The 21,093-nt window shown below is 54.2% G+C and overlaps 8 non-coding genes and 1 pseudogene across 8 annotated transcripts; all 9 read right to left on the reverse strand.

Moving 5' to 3' along the window:
- Positions 1-90: 90 nt before the first annotated feature.
- On the reverse strand, positions 91-182 carry LOC133085801 (small nucleolar RNA SNORD116). The gene has a single exon (XR_009699594.1). It is a non-coding gene; the product is annotated as a small nucleolar RNA SNORD116 (small nucleolar RNA).
- Positions 183-599: 417 nt separating this feature from the next.
- Positions 600-677, reverse strand: LOC133085949 (small nucleolar RNA SNORD116; annotated as a pseudogene).
- A 2,525-nt stretch (positions 678-3,202) lies between these two features.
- On the reverse strand, positions 3,203-3,294 carry LOC133086508 (small nucleolar RNA SNORD116). Its single transcript, XR_009700262.1, has one exon. It is a non-coding gene; the product is annotated as a small nucleolar RNA SNORD116 (small nucleolar RNA).
- Positions 3,295-5,738: 2,444 nt separating this feature from the next.
- LOC133085797 (small nucleolar RNA SNORD116) lies at positions 5,739-5,830 on the reverse strand. The gene has a single exon (XR_009699590.1). It is a non-coding gene; the product is annotated as a small nucleolar RNA SNORD116 (small nucleolar RNA).
- Positions 5,831-8,261: 2,431 nt separating this feature from the next.
- On the reverse strand, positions 8,262-8,350 carry LOC133086557 (small nucleolar RNA SNORD116). The gene has a single exon (XR_009700309.1). It is a non-coding gene; the product is annotated as a small nucleolar RNA SNORD116 (small nucleolar RNA).
- A 2,085-nt stretch (positions 8,351-10,435) lies between these two features.
- Positions 10,436-10,528, reverse strand: LOC133085906 (small nucleolar RNA SNORD116). The gene has a single exon (XR_009699705.1). It is a non-coding gene; the product is annotated as a small nucleolar RNA SNORD116 (small nucleolar RNA).
- Positions 10,529-13,240: 2,712 nt separating this feature from the next.
- Positions 13,241-13,333, reverse strand: LOC133085905 (small nucleolar RNA SNORD116). Its single transcript, XR_009699704.1, has one exon. It is a non-coding gene; the product is annotated as a small nucleolar RNA SNORD116 (small nucleolar RNA).
- A 2,660-nt stretch (positions 13,334-15,993) lies between these two features.
- LOC133085798 (small nucleolar RNA SNORD116) lies at positions 15,994-16,086 on the reverse strand. Its single transcript, XR_009699591.1, has one exon. It is a non-coding gene; the product is annotated as a small nucleolar RNA SNORD116 (small nucleolar RNA).
- A 2,678-nt stretch (positions 16,087-18,764) lies between these two features.
- On the reverse strand, positions 18,765-18,857 carry LOC133085799 (small nucleolar RNA SNORD116). Its single transcript, XR_009699592.1, has one exon. It is a non-coding gene; the product is annotated as a small nucleolar RNA SNORD116 (small nucleolar RNA).
- Positions 18,858-21,093: the final 2,236 nt, after the last annotated feature.

A 21,093-nucleotide genomic window follows, 5' to 3' on the forward strand; every position in this document is an offset into this window, starting at 1 on the left:
GCTCAACTTGAAGAATGTTGCTGCGTACGCCCACAGTAGCACATGCGACATGGACCTGTCCCTACTTTTCCTTTGGGAGCCACGTGCTGGGGCCCTCAGTTAGGATGAGAAGATGGTAGGTATTTCTCACCCATTTTGTTCATATTTCCAAGGAATGCATTTATGGGAGTCCTCACCGATCCACGCACTTGCTCAAAGGCTGGACGTGCAAAGTCGCAGCCACCATGGCAGACTGCCAGCGAGCTCAATCATCTTAGCAGTAGTGATCGGCCAGACTCGAACCACAGGGCAGGAAGTGCACCCAAGTCTCAGGGCATCGGAGCTCGGGTGCCCCAGTAAGAGCCCAGAATGTGAGGGTGTAGTCTCGGTGCACAAGTCCCCGTGGACAAACATCTAGGTTTCTGCAAAGAAGTTCCGTTTACTGCCACAAGGTTTCCACCAGGAACCTTATCAAGTCAGAGGCGATGCCCTTGGATCACACAGAAAGCTATTGGCATTGGAGATATTCCGATGCCCAAACTGGCAGGGCAAACCCTTGCAGCAACTGGGTAACTTGCCCTGGCGCTTTGTATTTTCGCACCCTGGGCCCGTCAGTGACATGACCTCGGAGAAACCTGAGACCCATTCATTTTGTTCAGATTTCCAAGCAGTGCATTTATGGGAGTCATCGTCAATCTAGGCACCTGCTCAAAGGCTGCACGTCCAAAGTCGCAGGCTCCACCACGTGGCAGCCAACTCTCTCAATCATGTCCACAGTCTGGAGTGGCCAGAGCTAACCGGCGGGGCTGGAAATGGATCTAAGGATCATGGCATTGGATATGGGGTGCCCCTGGAAGAGCCAAGAATGTGAGGGTGTAGTCTCAGTGCACAAGTCCCTGTGGCCAAACATCTAGGTTTCTGCAGAGAAGTTCTGCTCACCTCCACAAGGTTCCTACGAAGATCCTCAAGGACTTCACGCCAAAACCCCTCTGAGATTCTTTTGCCTCGCCTTGTCTCACCTTGCCGCACTGTCCTTACTTCGCCGGGTATCACAGACTATACAGAGGGCCCCATGCTGCTGCAGGCGCTCGTTCCCTGGCACTCCACCACCTGGCTCAGTTTGAGAGAACACAGGGATGTTTGAGAAATGTGAACAGGTTCATAGAGGGAAAGGGTGATACCGCCCAGCGATGTGCACTATATCTCCCCTCAACATTTCATTTGCTGCCTATCTTGTCTGTGTGTCCACAGCCAAACGTGAAAGCATTGTGGTGCAGACGTCCTCAGAGCGTGCAGCCATCAGGACAAAGAACGCCACCATCCAACAACTTCTGGTCTTGGGCCCTGCAATTCCTCTCCTGAGCACTCTCCCCTCCATCACAGCAAAAGGATGTCTCCTGAACCCCTGAGACACCCTCAGGACAACTGAGTCCACTCAGTCTAAGAGCCACTGTCCTCTAAAGGAGCAAACCCGCCCTTGATACACATGCTTCCACAGAATGGACTCGCCCTCAAGGGAAAATGTGGTCCCTGTGATCGTCCATAAGGGAAGGGACCTTGTCCGAATATGACCCCCTCCATGAAATGCGGCTCGTAGGGACCTGTGACAAAGCACACCTGGGGAACCCCTGGACTGACGAAGTGTTACTCAACAGCAGGCATATTTTCTGGCCCTCAGCCAAGCCAGAGGACCTTCCCTTGGACCACACGCAAAGCTAATGTCATGGGTGCCATTTCTATTCCCAAAATGGTGGGGCAAATGCTTGCAGCCTAATGGCATGGGAGCCATTCTGATGCCCAAAGTGGCAGGGCAAACCCTTGCAGCAACTGGGTAACTTATCATGGCACCTTGCACTTTTGCACTTATGATGGCATCTTGCACTTTCGCACTCCTCTCTTCAGTTACAAGAACTTGGAGAAAACGTGAGAGCCAGGTCCTCCAGAACCAACGTGTCACCCACAGCCATACAATGAGAGAACACAGCCAACATCTGGACCCTTGAACCGGCATGACTTCTCTGGCCTGAGGCCAGACACACTGGAGACCACAGGCTCACCGTGGCAGTGGGTGGCAGGACCAAATTACCCCCACACCACACATCCTCTGCTGCCCTTAAACCTGTAGCCTTTCCTTGCAGCTGACTCCCTTGTTTCCACATAGTTGCACCCAATGACCTCTGGGAACAGCTCAAAACCTCAGGGAACGCTATTGGGCTGTGTTTAGAAATGACGCTCTGCTGTCCTGAGGAACAACTTCACATCTTCAACACGGGGGAACGTGTCCAGATAGAGACAATACACCGCATGGTTTACAAATCGGCCCCCATGAGAAGACAGCATACTCTGCTGTGAAGGCAACCATTTGCTGGTACAGGGACAAGCCATGAAGCAGATCGACAATGGAGAGGAAAAGCGTGGGATGGTCCATGAACGTGCACCTGTACTCTTTCCCTACACGTACCTCCAAACGGTCCTGAAGGAATCCCAAAAGTGTTCCTGGAACCCTGTGGCCACCGCTGATCTCGCCACCCAGTGGTAAACCTGTGGGCTTTGCCAGCCATCTCACGTGTATTTCCTGCTCGCCTTTCCTTTCTCCCCCAACCAGGATCGAAATGTCTGAAGGCAAGGTGCCAGAGCCATCCCTCACCAAAGAAGCTTTATTTTCCTGAGAATTGCCTAAGGTATATTCAAGCCCGCCTCCACACAATACACAAGCGGGTCACAACCGAGGAGGAACCATCAGCTTGGCCCTACTCCCGGGGACAGTGGCCCATTTGATTTCACCCCTCATCACTAGAAACCTAATCTGCAACCTGTCTCCCAAGCAGAACATGACAAGGAAGACTGACCTAGGCTAGGACTCCTGCTCTGACCCTGAGCACAGAGACTCTTGTTTCCTTGAGGGCACAAGGCAATGAATAGGGGGCGGGGGAGGACATTAGAACTCAATGGCAGGCCAGTGCCCCACCAAGGGCTAGTGCTTCCTCTTCTGAATGCACGCAAAACTGTGGCAGGAAACAGCAGACCTTGATAGACTCAGTTGACCATAGACGACTAATTGTCCTAAGCCTTCCCAGGTGGATGGGCATAACAGGCTCCTCTCCAAATGGCCCTTTCCCCAGAGAAGGCCACCACTCTCCACTTGAACAACGTAGCTGTGGATCCCTACAGTAGTTAAATGCAACGTGACCTCTCCCTACTCTTCCTTTGGGAGTCACGTGCTGGACCTCAGTTCCGATGAGGAGATGGTAGAGATTGCTCATTCATTTTGTTCAGATTTCCAAGGAATTCATTTTTGGGAGTCATCATCGATCCAAGCATGTGCTCAAAGCCTGGACATGCAAAGTCACAGCCTCCACCACGGGACAGCCAGCGAGCTCAATCATGTCAGCAGTCAGGAGCGGCCAGAATCGAGCCATGGGGCAGGAAGTGCAGCCAAGTCTCAGGGCATCGGAGCTCGGGTGCCCTGGAAAGAGCCCAGAAAGTAATGGTGTACTCTTCATGTACAATATCCTGTGGACAAACATCTAGGTTTCTGCAAAGAAGTTCCACTTACCGCCACAAGGTTTCCACCAGGAACCTCAAGGACTTCACGCCAACACCCCTCTGAGACTCCGTTGCCTCACCTCTCCTTGCCGCAATGTCCTCTATTCGCCAGATACCATGGACTATACGGAGGGCCCAATGTTGCTGCTGGCATTCATTCTCTGGCACTGCACCTGGCTCGGGGTGAGAGAACACACGAACGTTTGAGGATGGTGCACAGGTGCACAGAGGGAATGGGCGACACCACCCAGAGATGTGCGTTCTATCTTGCCTCAACATTTCATTTGCTGCCCATTTTTTCTGTGTGTCTGCAGCCAAACGTGAATGCATCATGACGCAGATGCCATCAGAACACGCGGCCATCAGCACAAAGAGCGCCACTGTCCATCAACCCCCTGATATGGGCCCTGCAATTCCCCTCTGAGAGACCTCCCCACCAACACAGCATAAGGATGTCATCCTGAACCCCTGAGACACCCTCAGGGGAAGAGGGTCCCCTCAGCCTAAGAGCCACTGTCCTCCAGGTGAACACACCCACTCTTGGCATATACACTTCCACACAATGGACTGACCCTCAAGGGGAAATTTGGTCCCTGAGATCTTCCACAAGCAAATGGCCCTTCGCCGAATGTGATGACCTCCATCAAATGCGGCTTGTAGGGACCCGTGACAAAGGGCACCTGAGGAATCCCTGGACTGACCAAGGGTGACTCACCAGCAGGCATACTTCCTAGCCTCCCGCCAAGCCAGAGGACCTTCCCTTTGACCACACGCAAAGCTAAAGGCATCGGAGCCATTCCAATGTCCAAATTTGCGGTGCAAACCCTTGCAGCAACTGGGTAACTTGCCGTGGTTCCTTGCAATTTTGAAGTCTTGGCCCGTCAGTGAAATGACTTCGGAGGACCCGTGAGACCCAGGTCCTCCAGCACCGAAATGCACCCACAGCCATGAAACAAGAGAACCCAGCCAACAGCATGGACACTTGAACTGGCATGACATCTGTGGCCTGAGGTCAGCCACGCCGGAGACCACAGGCTCCCTGCACCAGCTGGTGGTGGGACCAAATGATCCCCGCACCACACATCCTCTCCTGCCCTTAAACCTGTAGCCTTTCCTTGGCAGCCGACTCCCTTGTTTCCACGTGGTTGCGCCCAATGACCTCTGGGAAGAGCTCAAATCCTCAGGGAATGTTACTTGGGCCGGGTATAGAAACGATGCTCTGTTGTCCTGAGGAACACCTTCACATCTTCAACACAGGGGGAACGTGGCCAGACAGGGACAAAACACCCCACGGCCTCCAAATCAGCCCCCATGAGAAGACACCATACTGTGCCACGAAGGCAACCATTCGTTGGCACAGGGACAATCCATGAAGCAAATCGACAAAGGAGAGGAAAACAGTGAGACGGTCCTCGAACGTGCACCCATATTCCTTCCCTGCACATGCCTCCAAATGCTCCTGAATGCATCACAAAGGCCTTCCGGGAACCCTATGCCCACCGTGATCTATCCACCCCCCAGTCTACCTGAGGGATTAGCCAAGCAACTCATGTGTATTTCCCGCTCACCTTGCCCTTCTCTCTCTGCCTGCATAAAAACGTCTCATGGCAAGGTGCAAGAGCAACCCCTCACCACAGAAGCTTGATTTCCCAGGGAGTTGCCTAAGGCATTTTCCAGCCCCCCAGCCCACTAACACACAAGGGGGACACAACCCCAGGAGGAGCCATCAGCTTGGCCCAACTTCTGGGGACAATGGCCCATTTGATTTCCCCTGATCAACAGGAGACACCTACCTTGCGTCCCATCTCCCAAGAAGACCATGACAAAGAAGTCTGGCCTAGGCTAGGACTCCTGCTCTGACACTGAGTGTAGAGACACCTGTTTCCTTGAGGGAACCAAGCAATGACCAGGGGGCGGGGAAGGCCTGTAGAACTCAATGGCAGGCTCAAGGCCCACCACAAGCTCACACTTCCTCTGTCACCCGCATGCTCAACTGCGGCAGGGGACAGCAATCCTGGCTAGACTCAAGCACATTGAGACAGCACGCTGTCCCTAGCCTTCCCACATGGATGGGTATCTCAGGCACCTTTCCCAATGGCTCTTCTCCCCACAAGAAGCCTGCCACCCTCAACTTGAACAACGTTGCTGCGGACGCCCACGGTAGCAAATGCAATGTGAACCTTTCTCTACTTTCCCTTTGGGAGCCACGTGCTGGACCTCAATTCCAATTAGGAGACGGTAGGGATTGCTCACTCATTTTGTTCAGATTTACAAGGAATGCATTTGTGGGAGACTTCATCGATGCAAGTACCTCCTGAAAGGCTGGATGTGCAAAGTCACAGCCTCCACCACGGGTTGGCCAGCGAGCTCAATCATGTCAGCAGTTGGGAGCGCCCAGAGCTGAGCCAAATGGCAGGAAGTGCAGCCAAGTGTCAGGGCGTCGGAGCTCAGGTGCCACAGGTAAAGCTCTGAAGTTGAGTGTGTAGCCCCGGTGCACAAGTCCCCTTTGCCAAACATCTAGGTTTTTGCATATAAGTGCCGCTTACCACCATGAGGGTTCCACCACTAACCTCATGGACTGCACTCCAACACGCCTCCGAGACTCCATCTTTCGCCTGGCTGCCACACCGTCCTCACCTCACAGGATATTACGGAATATGCTGAGCGTCTCACGCTGCTGCTGGCATTCATTCATGGTGCTCGACCTGGCTCGGCATGAGAGAACACATGCACTCTTGAGGATGGTGCACTGGCGCACAAAGGGAAAGGGCGATACCACCCTGGGATGTGCGCCTTATCTCGCCTCTGTGTTTCATTTGCTGTCCAGCTTGTCTGTGTGTCAACAGCCAAATGAGAATGCATCGGGGTGAGGATGCCTAGAGAGCATGTGATCATCAGGAAAAGAGCACCACTATCTATCAAACCCCTGGGTTTCGGCCCTGCAATTCCCGTCCTGAGCGCCCTCCCCACCGACACAGCATAATGATGTCATCCTGAACCCGAGAAACCCTCAGGGGAACTGGGGCCACTCAGCCAAAGAGCCACTGCACTCCAGGGAAACACACCCGCTCTTGGTACATATGCTTCTTCACAATGGACTCGCTCTCAAGGGGAAAAGTGGTCCCTGAGATCTTCCACAAGAGAATGGCCCTTGCCCGAAAATGATTACCTCCATCAAAAGCGGGTCCTCGGCCCAGCGACAAAGGGCACCTGAGGCACCCCTGGACTGACCAAGGGGGACTCACCAGCTGGCATGCTTCCTTGCCTCTTGCCAAGCCAGAGGCACTTCACTTGGATCACACACAAAGCTAATGACATTGGAGCCATTCCAATGCCCAAAGCTGTGGGGCAAGACCCTTGCTACAACTGGGTAACGTGCCATGGTGCCTTGCACTTTCGCACTCTGGGCCCGTCAGTGACATGACCTCAGAGAAGCCATGAGACCCAGGTCCTCCAGAACCAACTTGTCACCCACAGTTGTGTGAAGAGAGAACCCAGTCAACAGCCTGGACTCTTGAACCAGCATGACTTCTCTGTCTTGAGGCCAGGCATGCCAGAGACCACAGGCTCACGGCCCCAGTGGGTGGCAGGACAAAATGACCCCCACGCCACACAACCTCTCCTGCCCTTAAACCTGTAGCCTTTCCTTGGCAGCTGACTCCCTTGTTTCCACATGGTTGCGCCCAATGACCTCCAGAAAGAGCTCCAATCCTCAGGGAATGCTATGTGGGCCGGGTATAGAAACGATGCTGGGCTCTCCTGAGGAACACCTTCACATCTTCAACACAGGGGTAATGTGGCCAGAGAGAGACAAATGGCCTCCAAATCATCCCCCTTTCGAACACCACATACTGTGCCACGAAGGCAACAATTCACTGGCACGGGGACCAGTCAGGAAGCAAATCGACAAAGGAGAGGCATAGGGCGGGATGGTCCATGAATGTCCACACATAATCCTTCCCTACACGTGCCTCCACACGCAACTGAAGGCATCCCAAAGGAGTTCCGGGAACCCTATGGCCACCTTCGATCTATTCAGCCACCAGTCTACCAGAGGGATTAGCCAAGCAACTCATGTGTATTTCCCGCTCACCTTGCCTTTCTCTCTCCACCCGCATGCAAACGTCTCATGGCAAGGTGCCAGAGCAACCCTTTGGCACAGAAGCTTGATTTCCCTGGGAATTGCCTAAAGCATTGTCCTGTCCCCCAGCCCACAAACACACAAGGAGGACACAACCCAAGGAGAAGGCATCAGCTTGGCCCAACCTCCGGGGACAGTGGCCCATTTGATTTCCCCCCATCATCAGGAGAAACCTACTCTGCATCCCATCTCTGAAGCAGAACATGACAAAGAAGCCTGGTCTAGGCCAGGACTCCTGCTCTGACCCTGAGTGTAGAGACATCTGTTTCCTTGAGGGAGCAAAGTAATGACAGGGGGTCTGGGAGGCCTGTAGAACTCAATGGTAGGCCAGAGGCCCACCAGTGGCTCCCACTTCCTCTGCCACCTGCACACTTACCCGTGGCAGGGGACAGCAGTCCTGGCAAGACTCAGGCGCTCAGAGACGGCATGCTGTCTGAGCTTTCCCACCTGGATGGGCATCCCAGGCTCCTTTCCCAATGGCTCTTCTCCCCGTGAGAACGCCGTCACCCTCAACATGAGCAAGGTGTCTGTGGATGCCCAATGCAGCAAATGCAACATGAACTTCTCCCTACTTTCCCTTTGGGAGACAAGTGTTGGACCTCAGTTCTGATGAGACAGTAGGGATTGCTCACTCATTCTGTTCAGATTTCCAAGGAGTGTATTTGTGGGAGTAATCATTGATCCAAGCACCTGCTTAAAGGCTGGACATGCAAAGTCACAGCCTCCACCATGGGACGGCCAGCGAGCTCAATCTTGTCAGCCTTCAGGAGTGCCCAGAGCCGAGACTTGGGCAGGAATTGCAGCCAAGTCTCAGAGCATCGGGGCTTGTGTTCCTTGGGAAAACCCCAGAAGATTACGGTGCAGCCCTGATGCAAAAGTACCATGGGCAAACATCTATGTTTTGTAAAGAAGTGCAGTTTACCGCAACAAGGGTTCCACCAGTAACCTCACAGACTGCATGCCAACACGCGTCTGAGACTCCCTCTCCTCGCCTCACATTGCCTCGTCTTGCCACGCCTTCCTTGACTCGCTGGGTATTACAGAATATGCAGAGGGTCACACGCTGTCACTGGCCTTCGTTCCCTGGCACTCCACCTGGCTCAAAGTGATAGAAAACACGGATGCTTGAGAATGGTACAAGGGTGCACAGGCGCACAGAGGGAAAGGGTGATACTACCCAGACATGTGAGCTCTATGTCGCCTCTATGTTTAATTTGCTGCCCATTTTTTCTGTGTGTCAGCAGCCAAACCTGAAAAGATCGGGGTGTGGATGCCTTCAGAGCAGGCGTCCATCAGGACAATGTGCGCTGCAGTCCATCAACCCCCTGGTCTCGAGCCCTGTAATTCCCCTCCTGAGTGCCTTCCCCACCGACACAGCATAATGATGTCATCCTGAACCCCTGAGACACCCTCAGGGGAACTGGGTCCCCTCAGCCTAAGAGCCACTGCCCTCCAGGGAAACACACCCACTCTTGGCACATATGCTTCCTCACAATGGACTCACAATCAAGGGGAAACATGGTCCCAGTTACTTTCCAGAAGGGAATGGCCCTTGGCCAAAAGTGATGACCTCCTTCAAAAGCGGATCGACGGACCCCGCAACAAAGGGCACCCGAGGCACTCCTGGACTGACCAAGGGGACTCACCAACTGGCATTCTTCCTGGCCTCCTGCCAAGCCAGAGCCCCTTTACTTGGACCACATGGAAAGTGAATGGCATCAGAGCCATTTTGATGCCCAAAGTTGCGGGACAAGACCCTTGCTGCAACTGGCTTACTTTGCGTTGGTGCCTTGCACTTTCACATGCTGGGCCCATCAGTGCCACGACTTCGGAGAAAGCTTGAGACCCAGGTCCTCCAGAACCAATGTGTCAGCCAGAGCCACGCAATAAGAAAACCCAGCCAGCAGCCTGGACTCTTGAACCGGCATGACTTCTCTGGCCTGAGGCCAGGCACACCAGAGACCACAGGTTCGCCCCACCAGCGGGTGACGGGACAAAGTGATCCCAGTGCCACAAAACCCCTCCTGCCCTTAAACCTGCAGGCTTTCCTTGGAAGCCGAATCCCTTGTTTCTGGGTTGCGCCCAAAGACCTCCAGGAAGAGCTCCAATTCTCAGGGAACAGTGTGTGGGCTGGGTACAGAAATGATGCTGGGAAGTCCTGAGGAACACCTTCACATCTTCAACATAGGGTGAACGTGGCCAGACAAGGTCAAAACACCCCATGGCCTCCAAATCGGCCCTCTTGCAAAGACACCATACTGTGCCACAAAGGCAACCACTAGCTGGCACAGGGACACGCCATGATGCAAATCGACAAAGGAGAGGCCAAGGGTGGGATGTTCACGAACGTGCACCTGTAATCCTTCCCTATACATGACTTCAAACGCACCTGAAGGCATCCCAAAGGAGTTCCAGGAACCCTATGCCCACTGTCAATCTATCCACCCACCAGTCTACCCATGGGCTTAGCCAATCATGTCATGCTTATTTCCCGCTTGCCTTGCCTTTCTCTCTCTCCCCAGATCAAAACGTCTCATGGCAAGGTTCCAGAGCCACCCCTCACCACAGAAGCTTGATTAAACTCGGGTGCCCAGAGATGACATGCTCTCCCTAGCCTTCCTCCGTGGATGTGCATCCCAGGCTCTTTCCCAATGGCTCTTCACCCCACAAGAATCCTGCCAACTAAACTTGCACAACGTGACTGCAGATATCCAAGGCAGCAATTGCAACGTGACACTCTCCTTACATTCCCTCTGGAAGCCATGGAGTGGACCTCAGTTTCAATAAGGAGACGGTAGGGTGTTCACAATCATTTCCTGTAGATCTTCCAAGGAATGCATATGAGGAAGACATCATTGTTCTGAGCACGTGCTGGGATGCTGCAGAACACAAAGGGCAGGCCTCTCAGTGTTAAGATCAGTCAATCTCTATGGGTCCACAGAGAACCCAGTGACCTCGGAGAGCTCCAGAGCCTGGGGAATCCCCACCACCCAGGCCTCTCGGCATTAAGATCAGTCAATCCACGCTTGCAACCACTGGGACCGTCCAAGGAAACCCTAATATCGAACGGCACATCTTGGAGTGGGAGAATACCTACTGTCCTGAGTGATCCACAGCCATGCTCGGCACCCTGGGCTGCCCCATTTCTTCTAGGTCTCCCTTGCACCTCCAGTCATCAGACCATGTGAAGGTCTTTTTGTCTTAGCCGATGGCCAGCCTTGCCCAGCAAATGCACCTGAGAAGTGGACAGAAATCATGCAGGCTTCAGAATTGGACCGGGGTACTCAGAGAACACTATTCATGCCAACATTTACCTGGGGATAAGCCCTGCACCTGCTTCCCAAGTACCTCAATCCCTTATGGAGGAGTGAATGCGTGTCTGACAGCAGGACTGAAGGAAGGTAGGCACATACGTGGGCCCACGAGTGTGAGGGTGTATGTGTACACGTGCACACTTGCCCGTGTGTGTGACTGTGACTGTGCACGAGGACTCACTTGCGGGTTTCTGTGTGTGCCTCTGTACCCGCGTCTGGGCCTCTGTGTGTCCCTGTACCCCTCTGCAAAGGCCTCAGACATGAAAAGCAACAACTTATACACAGAGCCATGGCCTTGGGCCCTGCCACAGAATGTTGAAAGACCCCTGCTACCTTCAAGAGGCCGCATGCGAACTTTGACCCCAGGAGCTGTTGAAATAAGCAACAGATTCCTGCACTCCTACAGCACTGTCTTCTAACCAAAGCACATAGACTCGATGAGACTGGCCTGGCCTCCTGGCTGTGAGTATGACGTCTACATAAACCTGGAGACCCTGCCAGCTACCCTAGCACATCTGATGTGCACTTGCTGGCCACTCCCAGCACCTCCGGGAAGAAGGGAAACTCCCACAGGCAGGCCGACACTGCCCTGCAGCTGGCTACAGGCAAGATGCAGCCCCTCTTCCTTTCAAGGGGCCAAAGGACTTAAGACCAGGTGCCACTTAAGGCCAACTACGCCAAATCACTTTCCATGGACCCGCGGGCATGCTGGCCATAAGAAGTGTTGGTCTTCAGCCACCATTATGCAGGGTCGAACCACACAAGGAAACTAGGCCACCTTCCTGGCCAGGTTCCAGCCAGCTAAACAACTGGCAGGATTCGTATCTCTGGTCCCTGAGGAAATGCTCAGATGCTGGATATCCTTGTCCCACGTGCCCTCCTCCTGCCCACAGGGCGATTGGACACAACAAAAAGCCACAGACACCATGCTAACATGGGAGACACTAAGCACCATGGAAGACAGACAGCAAGCATGTCGGCTTTGATGAGGTCGACCCCACGCCATACATTCTGTAACCTCTTCACCATAAAGGACCTCACAGACATCCAAGGCGCCATCCACCAGGATCACAGAAAGACTTCAAATGGAGGACCTATGCCACAGGAGGGGAACTGAAACCCTGAAAGCGCACAACTGGCTGTACATGGCAGCATGCCTGGCATCACAATATAGCTCCCATCTCTGCCACACCCACGGTTTTCCACAGATAAACCTCTGGCCCTGTGAAGGGCTTGCGTGCTACCTGGGAAGGCCGTGTCATGCCCTTTGGGAGAAACACTTTTGCCTCACACATTTGATAACCAGGGAACAAAGGGGCCAAAGGGCATGTTTGCATAACTCACCTCCCCTTAGGGGGGCCAGCCCCAACCCCTCAGCAGTTGGATCTCTTCTACCCCCCACAATAAACCCTTTGGGTGTCATTCCTCAGGCAAGGAGTCCCCGGTCAACACAGGTCACCAATCACAACACATCCACTTGGACCGCAAAAGCCCTCTCCTCCCTAGGCAGCTGATGGCAACCCTCACGGTTCAGGGACATACTAGGGAAGCCGAGGCGAATGCCTGCCACCCAATGATGAGAGCCCATCCCATGACATCACACAGGACCTGTCCTCATCATGCCTTACCTTCCTGTCCAGGCCATCAGCCACCATGCAGGCTTAAAGGCAGCACTCGGTCCTCACCCGACTACACGATGACCCACTTGGTGCCAATACTGTGCCAAGAGTTGCAGTACACGAGCTGACAAGGGCAACACTGAGGCCTAATCCATCAGCCCCCTTCTGCTGACGCCCAGCCCCAGCCCACCCCCACCCACTGCTCCAGCCCCACTGGGCACTCAAGAAACTCATCGCGGCAAAGGCAACAACAGGGAGGACCACATGCCTGGCCTGGGGCTCCAGGCCACAACCAGGGAAGCTTGCTCATTTTGGCTTCCAAACACCCCCCAAAGTGCCACGACCAAAGAGGAAACATGGCCAAAACACACCTCTCCAATCTGCAAGCTCACCGGGCCTGGACCAGCACACACTACGACTCCTAAAACCAGCAGGACAGCCTGCCACCTTGTAATCCATCATCGGCCTTTCACCAAGGACCTGGGATCCATAGACGACCCAGCTAAGGTGCAGACATGGTCGACCCTCAGACAGGACCCCCTCAAATGCTGGTGCCCTGGGTGGTGTTTGCATGCATGTCAGCAAGGGGACGCTGGCCCACACTCCCAACTGTACCCTACCCCTGAGGGAGGAAACGTGCTGGACCTCAGTTTTGATGAGGAGACGGTAGAGCATTCTCACTCATCTTATTCAGATCTTCCAAGGGATGCATAAAAGGGTTTCATCTTACATCCAAGCACATGCTGGGACAGTGCACAACACAACAGAGCAGGCTGCTTGGCTCTGCAGAGGATCCATGACCCCGGAGTATTCGAAAAGCCTGGGGAATCCACAGCCCTCAGGCCACTCAGCAAGAGGAACAGGAAATCCACTATTGCAGCCACTGGGTCCGGCTCAGGAAACCCAAATATCCATTGGCACATCTTGTGGTGGTTGAATGCCTACCGTCCTGAGTTATCCATGGCCATGGTCGGCAACATGGGCATGCCTCAATTTTCCATAGCTCCTTAACACCTCCAGTCATCACACCACGCGAAGTACTTCTCTATGCTGACGGCCAGCCTTGCCCAGCAAGATCACCTGAGAAATGGACAGAAACCACACAGGCTTCAGAATTGTAATGGGGTCCTCAGAGAACATGATATATGTGAATATTAACCTAGGTGTGAGGCTTGAACGTGCTTTCCAAGGACCTCTATCCCTTACCGAAAACTGAATGCGTTTCTGACAGCACGACTTCAGGAAGTCAGGCACGTACATTGGCCCGTGTGTGAGACGGTGTTTGTGTGTATTTACGTGTGTGCATGTGTCTGTCTGTGACTGCACACGAGGACGGGCTGGCGGGTTTCGGTGAGTCCCTCTGAATCTTGGTCTCTGTGTGACACTGTGGCCCTCTGCAGAGACCCCGAACAGTAAAAAACAAAGTTTATATGAAGTGCCCTGTCTTTGGACCCTCCCAATGAATGGAGAAAGACCTCTATCACCTTCAAGAGGCCACATGCGAACATTGACCCTCAGGGGCTGTTGAAATAGGCCACGGACTCCCACTCTCCCACAGCCACGCCTTCTGACCAAAGCACAAAGAATGGACGAGACCTGTCTCTTGGCCATGGGTTTGACATATACGTGGACCTGGAGCCCCTGCCAGCTACCAACAGATCTAATGTGCACTTGGGGTCACTCCCAGCGCTTCTGGAAGCAAGGGAAGCTCTCATGGGCAGACCGACACTGACATGCAGCTGTCTACAGGCAAGATGCAGCCCGGCACCTCTCAAGGGGCTAATGAACATCGGCCCAAGTGCCACTTCTTGCCAACTAGGACAAATCACTTTCCGTGGACCCATGGGAATACCCATAATGGGAAGTGGTAGGCCTCAGCAACCATGACCAGATTGGAACCCCACAGTAGAAACTAGGCCACCTTCCCGGTCACGTTTCAGCCAGCTCCCCACCGGCAGTGTTCGTGGCCCTGACCCCTAAGGAAAGGCTCAAATGCTCGGCAGCCTCAGACTAAGTGCCCTCCTCCTGCCCGCAGGGCGACTCGACCCTACTGGAAGACACACACATCATGCGAACACGAGGAAACAGAACACCAGGGAAGACAGACCGCAAGCATGCCTGCTTTGATGATGCTCACACCACCCCATGCATCCTGGCAATTCTCCACTGCCACAGCGACACTACCAAGGACCTCACAGTGATCAAAGGTACTATCCCTGAGGACCACAGACAGAATTTCAATGGAAGACCTATGCCACACGAGGGGACCTGGAAGCTTGAAAGGGCACAGTGGCTGTCCAGAGCAGCACACCTGGCATCGCAACAGTGCCCTCATCTCTGCCCCACCAACAGACTACTCCGGATAAACCTCTACCTGTTCGAAAGGCCTGCATGCCACACGGGCCGGCTGCATCATGTGCTCCGGGAGAAACACTTTCGCTTTGCACATTCACAAACGAGGGAACAAAGCGGCCAAAGGGCATGTTCGCATAACTCACCTACCTCCAAGGAGCCGGGCACAGACGCCTCAGCATGTCCATCTTCTTTAGGTCCAACAAGAGAGCGTTAGGGCGTCATTCCTCTGGCAACGGGATCACAAGTCTACACAGGTTACCTACCTCACTGAATCCACATGAAGTGACAAAGCCATCCCCTCTATAGGCAGCTAATGCCAGCCCATCAGGAACAGGCCAGCGCCTGCAACCCAATGATGATAGACCATCTCACGACATCACACAGGACCTGTCCTCATCATCTCTTACCTTCCTGTCTAGGCCAAGAGCCACCACGCAGGCTTAAATGCAGCACTCGGTCCTCACTGCAGTCCACAATGACCCACTTAGAAGCAACATTGTGCAGGGAGCTGCAGTAGAGGAGCTGACATGGGCAGCACCGAGGCCTAATCCATCAGCCCCATTCCACCGACGCCCAATGGCAGCCCAACCCCGCCCACTGCTCCAGCCCCACCGGGCACGCAAGAAGCTCATCACACCAAACACAACAACAGGGAGGGCCACAGGCTTAGTCTGAGGCTCCAGGCTACAACGAGGGAAACTTGCTCATTTTGGCTTCCAGAAACCACCCCTGAAGCAGCATGCACAAAGCGTGATCCTGGCCAAAACACACCTCTCCAAGCTGCAAGCTCACTGGGCCTAGACCAGCACACACTCCGAATCTGAAGACCAGCAGGAGAGCCTGCCCCTCGCATTCCCTCAACGGCCTTTCAGAAGGGACCCGGGATTCATAGATGACCCAGCTTATGTGCAGACACAGCCGACCCTCAGACAGGAGCCCCTCCAATGCTGGAGCCCTTAGTGGAGTTTGTATGCAGGTCAGGAGGGGATGCTGGCCCACACTCCTAACTGTCCCCTACCCCCGAGAGAGGAAATGTGCTGGACCTCAGTTTCATTGAGGAGATGGTACAGCGTTCTCACTCATTTTGTTCAGATTTCCCAAGGAATGCATACAAGAGTGTCATCGTCAATCCAAGCACATGCTGGGACGTTGCAGAACACAACCGGGCAGGCTGTGGTGCAGTGCAGAGGAGCCATGAGCCCGGGGTACTCCAAAAGCCTGGGGAATCCACAGCCCTCAGGCCACTCAGCAAGAGGAAAAATCAACCCACATTTGCAGCCACTGGACCAGTCTGAGGTAAACCTAATATCTAATAGCACATCTTGGGGTGATTGAATACCTACAGTCCTGAGTTATCCACGAAAATGCTCAGGAACATGGGCCACCTCACTTTTTCCAGTTCTTCTTAGCACCTCCAGTCATCAGACCACACGAAGGTCTTCTTCCTTTTGCCGACGGCCAGCCTTGCCCAGCAACTGCACCTGAGAAGTGGACAGAAATCACCAAGGCTTCAGAAGTGGACCGGTGTCCTCAGAGGACATGATCCATGCAAAAATTTACCTGGGCTTGAGCTCTGAACCTGCTTACCGAGGACCGCTATCCGTTACTGAGAATTGATTACACGTCTGATAGTACGACTGGAGGAAGTTAGGCACATACATTGGCCGGTGTGTGAGAGGCTGTATGTGTGTGTTCACGCGTGTGGACCTGTGTGACTGTGACTGTGCACGAGGACGCGCGTGTGCATTTCTCTATGTGCCGGTGAATAGGATTCTTGCTCTCTGTGTGTCCCTGTGGCCCTGTGAAGAGGTTTCAAAAGTAAACGCCACAGTTTATACACAGCACCCTGGTTAGACCCCCAACTGAAAGGAGAAAGAATGCTGTCAGCTTCAAGAGGCCACATGCGAACTTTGACCCACAGGGGCTATTTAAATAGGCAACGGACTCCCGCTCTCCCAGATACGCCTTCTGACCAAAGCAAAAATACTGGACGAGACCTGACTTTCGGCCGTGGGTGTCACATCTACGTGGAACTGGAGACCCTGACAGATACCAGCACATCTGATGTTCACTTCGGGACACGCCCAGCACTTCCGGAAGCAAGGGAACTCCCATGGACTGGCCGACACAGACCTGCAGCTCTCTACAGGAAGGTGCAGCCTGCCAACACTAAAGGGACTAACGAACCTCGGCCAAAGTGCCACTTCTCACCAACTAGGCAAAATCACATTCCGTGGACCCGTGGGAATGCCCACCATGGGAAGTGGTGGGCTTAAGAAACTATGAACAAGGTTCGAACCCCATGGCGTAAACTAGGCCACCTTCCCGGCCACGTCTCGGGTGGCTCCCATCCTGCAAGGTTCGCAGCCCTGACCTCTAAGGAAATGCTCAAACGTTCAACAGCCTCTTCCTACGTACCCTCCTCATTCCCGCAGGGTGACGCGACCCTACTGGAATCCACAGACATCTTGTGAACACGGGAACACTGAACACCAGGGAAGACAGACTGCAAGCCTGTCTGCTTTGATGATGCTGACCCCACCCCATGAATCCTGGCAATTCTCCCCTGTCACAGTGACACTACCGAGGAACTCACAGTGATCACAGGCAGGGTCCCCGAGGACCACACACAGACTTTAAACGGAAGACCTCTGCCATGCGAGGGGAACTGGAAGCCTGAAAGGGGTCAGGGGCTGTCCACGGCAACGCACCAGGCATGGTAACAGTGCCCCCATCTCTGCCCCTCCAATGGACTGCTCCAGATAAACAACTGGCAGTTTGAAAGGCCTCCATGCCACACGGTCCAGCCGCATCATGCTCTCTGGGAGAAACACTATCGCTTTGCACATTCCCAAACTAGGGAACAAAGCGAACAAAGGGCTTGTTCGCATAACTCAACTACGCCCAAGGAGGCCGGAACAGACGTCGCAGCATGTCCATCTTCTCTACGTCCCACAAGACACCCTTGGGGGTCACTCCTCCGGAAACGGGATCACAATTCTACACAGGTTACCTACCTCACCACATCCTCATGAACTGCCAAAGCAACCCATCCATAGGCAGCTGATAACAGCGCATCACGAACTAGAGACTTCCTTGGGAAGCCGAATCCAGCACCAGAAAGCCAATGATGACAGCCCATCCCACGACATCACACAGGAACTGTCCTGATGCTACCTTTCTCTCCAGGCCAACAGCCACCACGGAGGCTTAAATGCAGCACTCGATCCTCACCCCACTCCACGATGATCCACTTAGCACCAACAGTGTGCCGGCAGCTTCAGCAGAGGAGCTGAAAGGGGCAGCCCCGAGGGCTAGTCCATCGGCCCCCTTCTGCCATCGCTCAACTCCAGCCCACTCCCGCTCACTGCTCCAGCCCCACCGGGCACTCAGGAACCTCACCACACCACACACAACATCAGAGAGGGACACAGGCCTGGCCTGAGGCTCCAGGCTCCAACCAGGAAAGCTTGCTCATTTTAGCTTCCAGAATCAACCTCCGAAGCGGCATGCACAAAGCGTGATCCTGCCCAAAACACACCTCTCCAAGCTGCAAGCTCACTGGGCCTCCAGCAGAACACACTCTGACTCTGAGGACTAGCAGGAGAGCCTGCCCCCTTGTATTCCCTCAACGGTCTTTTAGCAGGGACCTGGGATTCATAGATGACCCAGCTTATGGGCAGGCATGGTCGACACCCAGACAGGAGCCCTTCCAATAATAGAGCCCTCAGTTGTGTTTGCATGCATGTCAGCAGGGGACGATGGCCCTCACTCCTAACTGTCCTATACCCCCGAGAGAGGAAACGTGCTAGACCTCAGTTTCGATGAGGAGACGGTAGAGCGTTCTCACTCATTTGGTTCAGATTGTCCAAGGAATGCATACAAGGGTGTCATCATCGATCCAAGCACATGCTGGGACACTGCAGAACACAAATGGGCAGGCCATGGGGCTCTGCAGAGGAGCCATGACCCGGAAGTACTCCAACAGCCTGGGGAATCCACAGTCCTCAGGCCACTCAGCAAGACCAACAATCAATCCACTCTTGCAGCCACTGGGCCCATCTGATGAAAACCTAATATCCAATGGCTCATTTTAGTATGGGTGAATGCCTACCGTCCTGAGTTATCCACAGCCACGCTCAGCAACGTACGCCCGCCCCACTTTTTCCAGTTCTCCTTAGGATATCCAGTCATCAGACAACGCGAAGGTCTTCTTGTCTTTGCCGGCGGCCAGCCTTACCCTGCAGCTGCACCTGAGCAGTGGACAGAAATCATGCAGGCTTCTGAATTGCACCACGGTTCAGAGAACATGATTCTTGTGAACACTTACCTTGCCGTGAGCCCAGAACCTGCTTTCCAAGTAACACTGTCCATTACCGAAAACAGATTGCATGCCTCACAGCATGACTGGAGGAAGTTAGGCACGAACGTTGGTCGGTGTGTCAGACACTGTATCTGTGTATTCACGTGAGTGGGCGTGTGTGACTGTGACTGCGCACGAGGATGCGCTTGTGAGTTCCTTTGTGTGGCGCTGAATACGCGTCTTGGTCTCTGGGTGTCGCTGTGGCCCTCTGCAGACACCTCCAAAAGTAAACGCCATAGATTATACACAGCACCCTGGTTGGACCCCCAACTGAAAGGAGAAAGACCCCTGTCAGCTTCAAGAGGCCGCCTGCGAAGTTCAACCCCCAGGGGCTGCTGAAATAGGTCACAGACTCCCGCTCTCCCACAGCCACGTCTTCTGACCAAAGCACAAAGACTGGACGAGACCTGCCTCCCGGCCGTGGGTGTCACATCTACGTGGACCTGGAGACCCTGCCACCTACAAGCACACCTGATGTGCCCTTGGGGTCTCTCCCAGCGCTCCCAGAAGCAAGGGAACCTCCCATGGGGGGGCTGACTCCGACCTGCATTTGCCTACAGGCAAAATGCAGCCCGGCACTACTCAAGGGGCTAACGAACTTCGGCCCAAGTTCCTCTTCTCGCCAACTAGACCATATCACTTTCCGTGACCCCATGGGAATGCCCACAACGGGAAGTGTTGGGCTTCAGCAACCAGGACACAGGTTGGGACCTGACAGCGGAAATTAGGCCACCTTCCCGGCCACGTATCGGCAAGCTTCCAACTGGCAGGTTTCGCGGCCCAGACCACTGAGGAAACGCTCAAACGCTTCACAGCCTCGTCCTAAGTGCCCTCCTGCTGCCTGCAGGGCGACTCAACCCTACTTGAAGCCACAGACATCATGCGAACACGGGGACACTGAACACCAGGGAAGACAGACCGCAAGCCTGTCTGCTTTGATGAGGCCCACGGCACCGCATGCATCCTGGCAATTCTCCACTGCCACAGCGACACTACCGAGGAACTCACAGTGATCAAAGGCACTGTCCCCGAGGACCACAGACAGACTTTCAATGGAAGACCTCTGCCATGCGAGGGGACTTGGAAGCCTGAAAGGGAAAGGTGGTTGGCCACGGCAGGGCACCTGGCAGGGCAACTGTGTCCCCATCTCTTCCCGGCCAATGGACTGCTCCGGATAAAGCTCTGGCTCTTCGAACGGCCTGCATGCCACATGGGCCGGCCGCGTCATGCCCTCCGGGAGAAACACTATCGCTTTGCACATTCCCAAAAGAAGGAACAAAACGACCAAAGGGCTTGTTCCCATAACTCACCTACCCCCAAGGAGGCCGGCACAGATGCCTCAGCATGTCCATCTTCTCTACGTCCCGCAAGACACCCGTGTGGAGTCACTCCTCCGGAAATGGGATCGCAACTCTACACAGGTTACCTACCTCACTACATCCTCATGAACTGCCAAAGCCATCCCCTCCATAGGCAGCTGATGCCAGCCCTTCACGAACAAGACACATCCTCGGGAAGCTGAGGCCAGCACCTGCAACCCAATGATGACAGCCCATCCCACGACATTACATAGGACGTGTCCTCATGATACCTTAACTTTCTCTCCAGGCCCCCAGCCACCACACAGGCTTAAATGCAGCACTCGATCCTCAGCCCACTCCACGATGATCCACTTAGCACCAACAGTGTGCCGGCAGCTTCAGCAGAGGAGCTGAAAGGGGCAGCCCCGTGGCCTAGTCCATCGGCCCCCTTCTGCCATCGCTCAACTCCAGCCCA

This window comes from Eubalaena glacialis, chromosome 2, assembly GCF_028564815.1.
Source record: "Eubalaena glacialis isolate mEubGla1 chromosome 2, mEubGla1.1.hap2.+ XY, whole genome shotgun sequence".
Classification (NCBI taxonomy): Eukaryota; Metazoa; Chordata; class Mammalia; order Artiodactyla; family Balaenidae; genus Eubalaena; species Eubalaena glacialis.